The sequence below is a fragment of the Perca fluviatilis genome, chromosome 7, assembly GCF_010015445.1.
Source record: "Perca fluviatilis chromosome 7, GENO_Pfluv_1.0, whole genome shotgun sequence".
Classification (NCBI taxonomy): Eukaryota; Metazoa; Chordata; class Actinopteri; order Perciformes; family Percidae; genus Perca; species Perca fluviatilis.
In genome coordinates, this window is record NC_053118.1 from 31,086,243 (window position 1) to 31,096,936 (window position 10,694).

General features: G+C 38.8%; 1 pseudogene; it reads left to right on the forward strand.

Annotated features, from left to right (window-relative positions):
• Positions 1-797: 797 nt before the first annotated feature.
• The window catches only part of LOC120562000, a 22,204-nt pseudogene continuing 12,307 nt past the window's right edge, over positions 798-10,694 (forward strand).

Sequence of the window (10,694 nt, forward strand, 5' to 3'; positions counted from 1 at the left end):
CATTTTTATTTTTTGACTTTTTAGTTAACCTAAGCTCCTAACCCTAAAATAACCTGTCACAATGTACTCGATTGAAAAATTGAAAAAAAGAAAAATTGTAAAAGTCTATGTATAAAGTAGGCTACAAAAGCCAACATTGTACATCAAAAAGATATATGCTGAATGGCCCCTCTCTGAGTGTCGTGTTCGTGTACTATGATTACAATTATTGATGCATTTCACTACCTGTAGTCTATACTTTTATGTTTGTGCTTATTGTTGTAGATGCTACATATAATGTATAGTATTCTAGTTTTATTTGGCTTTTTTGTACTTTATTTTGCTGGTATGACACTTTAATTTGTAACATCTGAATCGGTGAAGGACTACCTCTAAATATAAATGTAGTTTAAATACACAAATTAACATTAAATGAAAGTAAATTATTCCCAAAAAGTAAAAGCAGACCAAAAATCAGATTGAGTTATTATTCATTTAGGCAAATAATCCTCAAGTGTCGCGAGAAATTGTCATTTAGTTCACGTTGAGTTGCTAAATGATCATCCCAGGCTGTTGTCCAACCGTTGGAGAACAGCCTGGGATCTGTATGTATCTATGTTGAACATAGATACAGTGTTATAAATAAATGATAATGATTTCCTGCCACCTCTTAACACAATATATTTAGTCGTGGCATTAAACGTCAGCGTGCTGTAGTTTATCCCAAATTTGAATAATCCGGATCAATTTGTCGACCAATAGAAATCCTGTTTTCGAGCTGTCAACCGCTCGGTCTGTCCACGTGGGGCCGCCGTAGACAGCAGCACGACCCGCCTCCATCTCCAACTCAAAAGTATTGCGATGAAATTAGGAAGTACGTCAAAACGCCTTTTGAGAGAGTTGGTAGCTGTTGGACCTTTTAAACTCCGATAAAAGAAAGAAAATAAATGCTCAGACTTGGCTGTTAAGTTCAAGGGTCACTCGCCGTGAGCAGGGACATGGCTTTGCTGCCTTCAAAGTCCTCGGTGTTGTGGCTTCTTGTTGTTGTTGTGACAGCTCACAAAAGTGAAGCTGCAGGGAAAGTGAAACTGATCGAAGATGGGGCGGCCTGTGAGTCCCGAGACAACGCGATAAGCCTGAGATCCAGTAAAGACTCCTCGCCGGACGGGCCGGAGCCAGGAGACCCCGCGTCCGCGTTTACTGTCCTGACTCTGGATGGGGAGTTCTCCTACCAGCCCGGTGCTCTGCGGGGACCTCTCATCATCCACGCCTTCTCCAACAAGTCAGCGTTTCTGGAGTGCATGTGGAGCTCGGAGTCGTCCCTGACCAGCCTGCTGGAGGAGCTGCCCAACAGTACCCAGGTGCTCTTTCTGTCCCTGGACGACTCTGCGCTCAGTGATGCTCTGTGGATGAGGGACCAGCTGCAGAGGGTCGCCCACGACAGGTGACCGGAGAGGAGCCACTGCTTTAAGGCAAAGTGTTGAAATGCAGTCTGGGTCCATGTGGCAACACTCAAATACAAAATAATGTGGCATAACTTACAAACTGAACTTGCATCTCTATATGCTACAGTCAGGGAGTATCAGTGGTGGAAGAAGTACTTAAGTAAAAGTAGTAATACAACATGTTAAAATACTTCATCACAACCAAAGGTCATGCATTCAAAACCTTACTGAAATAAAAGTACAGAAGTGTTATCAGCTAAACCTACTCAAAATATTAAAAGTAAACGTACTTATTATGCAGAATGATAAGCCTCACTTACATGTTGCATCTGGCCAAAGTGGGGATTTAAAGCAACATGAAACAACAGAAGCCAAATCACCTTTGGGCAATTTGCTGGATTATTAGTCTAAAAAAATTGGAAAATAATCTAATGGAACAGTCTTAAAGATCAACATACTGTGTACTGTACCAAACACAGACAAACCACGCTGAAAAAGATCAGTGGTGGAAGAAGTATTCAGATCCTTTACTTAAGTAAAAGTACTAATACCACAATGTAAAAATACTCTGTTACAAGAAAAAGTCCTACATTGAAAATGTTACTTATGTAAAAGTATTTAAGTATCATCAGGAAAATGTACTTAAGTATTAAAATTAAAAGTACTCATTTCAGAAAAATCCTCACATTTTAGAAACTGAAAACAATCCAAACAGTTGTATCAATCAACTAAGTTTTTAATGGTCTAATCATTTCAGCTGGACTTGTAGGCCTGCATATTGTTGGGTAGTTTAATTTAAGATAAAACATATATATTTTTAAGATTAAGTTTTTATTTATTTTTTAATTTTAAACAACAACAACAGAACAGACAAACCCACTTGAACAAGAACAATCACCCTCTTCAGGAAAAGAAAGAAAAAAACAAAAACAGAAATCCCACCTTGCCTAGTCGCCCTCCTCTACTTCTGGTGATGCTGAGGTCATTAGGACTGATACCTGTGCTGCTGCACATTTCCATAGGTCTATAGTAGATGACTTGGCTTTGTTAATCCTTGCTGTAGAGAGCTCAAGCAGAACTATGTCCAGAAAATACACCAACCACTGTTTTATACAAAGCGAGATGGGGGGGGCGGGGGTTTTAGCCAGCGCTGATCTATCATTTTCTTGGTTGCGGTTGAGCCGGCTAACCAAACTTTCTTTTGTCTCCCAAGCAGGTGTAATTTAGAGTCGTCATTAAGTAACAAAACAATCTGGTCCCGAGGAATTCGACATCCTATCACATCAGATATTATTGATGTTGTTTTATTCCAGAACTCCTGCACCTGTTCACACTCCCAGACCATGTGCAGGAAAGTTCCAGTTTGTTCAGGTTGACAGAACGTGCAATAGGGAGTAGGAATGACTTTAGAGACGTATCTCTTCTGAGCAGTCCAATATGTCCTGTGGCATATGTTGAAGTGGATCTGCTGGTGATTTGGGTTCTTGGAACAGTGGGAAATGTTGTCCCAAACTGTCTCACAATTAATTACGTTCCCCTCCGGGCTCAGCTCTCGCTCTAATTTCTGTACTATTGTGAGTTCTCCTACGGATACTTTCATCAATTTAGCATAAATCCTGGACACTAATCCTCTCGCAGCCATTCAGTGATTGGGTGAGTCTCAAGACTGTTTCCCCATGGTACTCCATAACATTTTAGGGCTGATCTTAAGCAAAGATAAAGGAAAAAGGATGTCCTAGGGATCTCAAAGCTAGTTCTCAGGTCCTCAGAGCTCAACATACCTTCCCCATTGAATAACCGGTCTAGAGTATAAATACCTCTGTCACTCCACTGGTTTCAAACAAAAGGTTTGTTACCAGACATTAAGTGTATGTTGTGCCAAATTGGGGTGCTCAAATGCCACTTATTGGTGTAGCGTAGTTTCTCCTCTACCTGTTTAAAGTTGATCAATGTGTTGATGATAATGATAATAGGGCCATAGGCTAACATGCACTTTTTTGTACACACACCTGCAAAGGCGAGGTCTTGCAGTCTTAGACTTCCAGTGAGGTTTTGCTCTATTTCTCTCCATGGGACTGTAGATGAGGGGTCTATCCACACTCTGAGGGCCCGTAGCTGCAAGGCTCTATGGTACGCTTTAAGGTTGGGGAGGGCCAGGCCTCCCGTGTTCGTGGTACGTTGTAAGGTAGAGAATTTTAGCCTAGGTAGTTTACTATTCCAAATATACTGCCGGATTACGGTATCAAGTTTCTTCCAGAAATTTATTGGTGGGGGTAAGGGGATCATTGTATTTAAGAAGTTCACATGAGGAACTATGTTCATTTTAACAACAGCAGTCCTGGATCGTGGTGATGCCGGCAGCGCAGACCAATTAGTCAGATCCCTTTTAACACTACTTAGTGTAGTTTCATAGTTGTCCTGGACAACTCGCTGTAGCGATGCGCGAATGATGATGCCCAAATGTGTCATTTTGCTTTGGGTTGGTATTGTATCACTAATAGCTGATGTCACCTGTTTGTTATTCAGCAGGAGAAGATTAGATTTATTCCAATTGATTTTATAGCCAGAGATTGAGCCAAATTCGTTAAAGATCTTAAGGATTTTTGGAACAGAGTCCTCAAGGTCAGATATGTACAGTAAAATATCATCTGCAAATAACGATACTGAGTTGTTATTGGATTTAATCTGGACATTACATATTTTATTTTGCCTTATGGCCTGGGCTAACGGTTCAAGAGAGATCGCAAATAGCATGGGAGATAATGTCTCGAGCCCCACGCAATGGGGAATGGCTGTGAATGCAGGCCATTGGTTGAGATTATGATAAAACATATTTTATAAACTACTGTTTTCTGTGCTTAAATCTTAATTTGTAAAGTAACTAGTAACTAAAGCTGTCAGATTTATGTAGTGGAGTAAAAAGTACAATATTTATCTCTTAAAAAGATGGGATGCAGAATATATACTGTATACAAATACTCACTTGATATAAAAAACCTGTGTTGCAGTGTTTGTAATGGTGAAGTAGTTTCTTCTGAGTCAGTCTCTATTTTTAGTTCCCCCATTTTTTTGGAATAGTGTTTTTAGCGTTTTTGGTTTAATATCGAAGTTGCGTTTGTTAGGGTGATCAAAGATCCACTTTTTGTAAAGATTAGTTTTGAAAGCTGTCAATTTACAGTGCAATATGTACGATACATAAACCTTTCTATTTGTGCATGAGAAAATAGATTAAAGGAAAGGAGAAATGCAGATACACGCAAATGTACTCATAGAAGAAAGGTTAATTTTAAACAAACTCAATCATACATCAACTTAAATAAATTGATATAGATACAACCAAATTACTGATAACGACCTATTATTGTGGAAATGAATAAAACGGTAACTATTATGTAACAATAATAGAAGAAAACATGAAATACATAAATAAATAAAAATAAAGTCAATAAATAAACACGCACACATACTATATATAAATTATTATTATTCTAAAAATAAATAAATAGAATACATATGAAACGTTAGCTTCTTTATCTACTAACAAAGCTACTGGCATGGATCACATTCCAGCCAGATTCCTGAAGGATAGTGCTAATGCTATAGGTGAAGTTATTGCACATATTACACATTTGTCCATACAATTAGGTAAGGTTCCAATTGAGATGAAAAGGGCCAGGGTACTCTACTTTTAGACCAGTGTCAATACTACCAAGCGTATAGAAAATACTGGAGAGAGTGGTTTTTGATCAAGTGGAGAGGTATTTGATCCAGAATAATCTGCTATATGACCTCCAATCTGGATTCAGATCTGCTTACTCCACTGACACATGCCTCACTTATCTTTGTGATTATTGTCACTGCCGATGTGAGTCGAGTGCAGATGTGAGTCGTGCATGCGTCACTTTGCGATGAGAGCAAATGTGAGTTGCGCATGCGTCACTTAGCGACAAGTAGCCTACAAGATGCTAATGCTAAGTACAGTAAAAATGGACCTACAACGAAGTTTGTTCACTGCTGGCTACAAGTTAGCAATCATACACTCCTTAAAATGGTTTAAGTCATATTTATCAGAAAGAAATCAAACTTGTGATTTTGATGGAGTCCTGTCTGAACCCATTAAAATAACTTTTGGTGTACCCCAAGGCTTGATATTAGGCCCTTTTGTTATTCCTTATATATGTAAACGACAAGCCAGCTGCAGACAAACGTAAGTTGTTATTGTATGCCGATGACCCCTCATTACTAGTGTCTGGAAACTTCTATCAAATTGAAGACGCTCTTAGTGGAGAGCTGAAAAATGTTAGAGAGTGGCTAATAGACAATAGACTGTCATTGCATCTAGGGAAATCTGAGTGCATTCTATTTGGCAACAGACGTAAGCTACAAAAGGCACCTGCGCTAAAAGTCACATGTAATGAAAATGAAATTGAAGCAAAGGATACTGTTACATATCTAGGTATTACACTGGACCAGACACTGTCAGGATATTCCATTATAGAGAAATTACTGAACAAGAGTGCCTGCAAATTGAAATTCTTATACCATAATACAAGGCAGTTTGACTCCAAAATAAAAAAGACTCAGCACTCATTCAGTGCCATAATGCTTAACATCAGTTCTACGCTCTCATGTCTTTGAAAACCACATTTAACCTCCTGCATGTTTCTGCAGTAATAAGGAGGTTCTGTCCAGGCTGCACTTCTCTCCGGTGCCGGTCTTTGCTCTGGGTAACTGGATCCCCAATGTGCTTTACTACTGGCGCTGCAGGGCGATCAGCTGCGTCTTCTCCCATGCTGTTTTCAAATCCAAGGGTAAGAGCCCCATCTCTTCACGGCGCTAATGGGTCTGATTCTTTCACTGATTGTTGGGATTATTGGGAGTGGAAGTGTCTTTTATCAGTAAAATGTGTAAAGTAATATCGCTATTAAATACAGTATACTGGTAGATCTAGTAATATTTAATCTACATGAGACACATTTTCTCATCATCTCAGCATCCTAATTACTCCAACTACAGTGTACGTTTGTCTTTTTTTCCCCAAATCACTAGCTATGGTCTTTTTTTATGCCCACAATAACTTGACAAAACTTTAAGTTCTTTTTTGCTTTTTGCTGACTTTTTGCTGTATATCTTTACAAACAAAAAAACAGGCTGTGTGAACTTATACTGCAGCTTAAACCCTGCAGGTTTGTCTTTGCTCTTAAAGGTGCCCTGCCACACGTATTTTATTACTTTGTGGTAATGTCTGAAGTTCTACCATGGACTCTGTAACATTCTTTGTGGAAAAAAGGCCTTGGTTACCTTGTTTCAAGCCATTCTAGCGTGGTATAGAAAGCCTACAGGAAGACTCAGCTCAATTTCTGCCAGTTCTCATTAATATTCAACAAGCTAAGCTGTTTGATTCTGATTGGCTAACAGCTAGTCAATGAGAGTCTGGCTGTCAGAATCCTTTACCCAGCCCAACTGGGCGAGCTAATAAAAATAGTAATGAGCTCAGGCAATATGATGCCAGACTGACCAGCTTTTGTAAATGGCCTGATTTCTCTGCTTATTTCTTTTCAGTGGCTAGAGCTGACAAAGGAGGTAGCAGTTCATTTTTACATTCACAACATAACACAAACACATATGGACCTAACATACAAAACCACACAAAAACGGTTTTGTATGGCAGGGCACCTTCAAGCAAATAAACAGTAGCATCACAGGTTGAAGGGTTGATGGGTTGAAGGTGTGCATTTGGGTGTCGGTTTACTAAACTTTATTTTTAACCATCAACTATTTGGTTTCAAAACCTCTCGCCAAAGACTGCAGTTGAAAGAATGAACCAGCTGGCTAAAACTGGCACATTTACTGAAATGTTGATTAATGTGCGTTGTCCTTTTTATAAAGAAATGAAATCAAATAAACCGTCATTAACATTTCGATTGGTTCCCAGAATTTCAGGGTGTAATGATACAATCAGTTTTATTCAGTAGTTTTTGTGTTTTTTAAAGATTTGAGAGATGAATACAAACGGTTTCCTAAAACAGCAGCAAGCGAGAACTCACTCATGTTGCATTTTTTTTGAATGTATTGTTTTTCTGTCCTCCCAGGGTGGAACATGCCTATAATCATCAAGAGACTAGATGCCAGGTATGATTGGCTGATGACGCGCTGGGATCAGAAGTCGTATCAGCTGATCGATGCAGGTGATGGGTGTGAACCTTGGCCCAAGGTGGCGGGTGCTGTGGTCTGGGTGTCTGAGGGCAACTGCTCTTTCTTCACCAAGGTCTGTTAATGTTAATGTTAATGGTGATGAGCTTGTTGCTCAGGTTGTTACCTCCAGATCGTAAAAGGTCTTTGACGATCAGCAAAGTAATATCCAGCAGGGACTGTTTGGAGAGTTTATATATTGAATTACACAACATATACATACATACATACATAATTATTTTCTGCTTATTTGTTTCAAAGCAAGCACATTAAAGGGGATATATCACTCAAACATAACTCACTTTGTACTTGTGCACAAACATTTGGGTATCTGGAGTGACTACCAACCCACAAACAATAATAAGACAACCCAGTCAGTGTTGTGTGGGCTTCCTACAGTAGATCAGAAAACATGGGATTCAACAAGCCATATAGATTTGGCTCCCCTTCCTATGTCACATGCAGGCTCATTAAAAACAATATAATATATATAAATGTTTGGTTTTATGACTTGAACAATAAACATTCTCTTGTTGCAGCTTCTCGAATGGGAAGATTTGTTGTTTTTATTTTATAATGTAAATTGAATATCTTTGGATTACGGACTGTTTTTTGAAGAAATCTCTTTAGACTCTGGGCAATTATAATCTGCTTTTCTCACTATTTTCTTACATTTTATAGACTAAACTATTAATCAAAAGAATAATCAACAGATTAGGTGAAAATGATTGCCATGAAGCCATTTGACTTTTTCTTCTTTATAGCCGGCCACGATTCCCTCAAAACTTTGTTTTTAAACACACAGGAAGTATTGGCTTTCATATAATCAATCATCAATCCAAACCCTCCAGGTGCAGAACATGGCCAAATCCAATGCATCCGTTTTCCTCCCCCTCCCCCCCCCCCCCCGATTGGACATCCCCGCTGCCATGGTGTATCTGGAGGGTTCGGTCGCTCAGGCACTCGAGTAAGACACGCTGACCTGGAGGATTAAAACCCATTTCATTTTGATGGTTAACATCCTTGTACACAGATTAACTGAACACTTTGAATGTTACTATTCTCTAAAGTCTGTTTACTTCTTCTCTACTGAAGCTGCTCACCTGGTCTGGTCTCAACTTTAAATGATGTTTCCAAAATATTTTATAAGCTCTTCGGGGGGGGGGGAAATGTTATCTCCTGAAGTTCATCGTTCCATGTCTCTTAAGAACAGAGAATCTAACTGTAAAAGTGTAATTATGTGTTAATTTAAGCTCATTAAAATCCCTGTTAGTTTTTTTATTTTGTTATTCTGTACCATACTGTATCATTCATCATTGTGGTATGCTACTTCTGAATTTGTATTGTAGGTTGGGACAGCTGGTGTATGTCTCCTTCCAACACACCCCGGCCCCAAACTTCTTCATCAGTATCGACCATCAGGGGGCGCTGGCTGAGACTGGCTGGCTTCTTTACCCGTCGTTCAGCTTCATCAACTGGCAGGCACAGTGGTAAGCACACAAATGAAGGTCTAAATGGTTGAAGAGACCCTGCAGAAGAGTTCATTGTATTTTTTATCTATTTACTTGACTTATCAGAATAATAGATCTGCACTTTAGATGGTGGGAGAGTAGTCTCTGAGGGGAAATGTCTCTTAATATCGAGCTTAATAATCAGTTTGGTAAACTAGGAAGTGTATACAAAGATGATCCTAAACTGTACAAAAATTTGAGGATTGTAACACCAATTTTAGTTAAAATCTCTTGGAAGAATCCTTACATTGATAATTCCTACAAGAAATGTATCTTTTTTTCTTCACAATCTGAAATGTAGGCATACTGTTTTTGACATTTGAATTTGATGTGTATTGCCATCATAACAACCTCTCCACAGAGTCATTATAACAGTTTACTGGCGCTGTCCTCGATTAAAGACATTTTAAGTTGACCAACACTTTTTAGTGATTTTATCCACTAATCAATTAGTTGATTTAATAAACAGATCTGTAAAACTGAGTTACTTCACAAAGAATCGTTCAAAAGCACCACTTTAAACCTTGTGTTTACCAGAGATGTGCTCAGTGTTTATTTGTAAAAAGTATAAAAAAAATGACTAATCAACTAAAGAAATCTCAGTCGACTAAGACCAAAACAACTGATTAGTCGACTAATCAACTAAAAGGGGGCAGCCCTACAGTTAACATGTGTGAAAACTATGTTTCGCATCTGTCTCTGTTTCCAGGTTTGATTTCTATGCGGATCTGCAGACCAAACTTCAAAGTCCTGCAAAGGTTGTTTCTGTTTTTGACAAAGTCCAAATGCAGGGGGAGAAAGGAGCGGTGGCCACGGTCGACCTGCCTTTAGGTAACTTCATATGTGTGACTGATGTTATTCTTCTATAGATAGATAGATAGATATATATATATATATATATAGATATATATATATAGATAGATAGATAGATAGATAGATAGTAAGTACAGGCCAAAAGTTTGGACACACCTTCTCATTCAATGCGTTTCCTTTTTATTTTCATGACTATTTACATTGTAGATTTTCACTGAAGGCATCAAAACTATGAATGAACACATGTGGAATTATGTACTTAACAAAAAAGTGTGAAATAACTGAAAACATGTCTTATATTCTAGTTTCTTCAAAGTAGCCACCCTTTGATCTGATGCACACTCTTGGCATTCTCTTGATGAGCTTCAAGAGGTAGCTAGTCACCTGAAATGGTTTTCCAACAGTCTTGAAGGAGTTCCCAGAGATGCTTAGCACTTGTTGGCCCTTTTGCCTTCACTCTGCGGTCCATCTGCGGTCCAGCTCACCCCCAAACCATCTCGAACCCAAACCATCTCGATTTACATGTATCACTGGGTTTATTAAGGGTTAGTCTAGCCACATACCAGAAGGCTGTGAAGGTGGCAAAGATGCAGCATCTCTCCTCTGTCATAGCCGGCAGTTGCCATGAACCCAGAGTGTTATTTAATGTAATAAACTCTGTTGTGAATCCACGCACCTCTGCTCTGACAGATATTTCAATCATGACATGTGAGAAATTTCTTTGTTATTTTATTGACAAAATAGCATCTGTCTG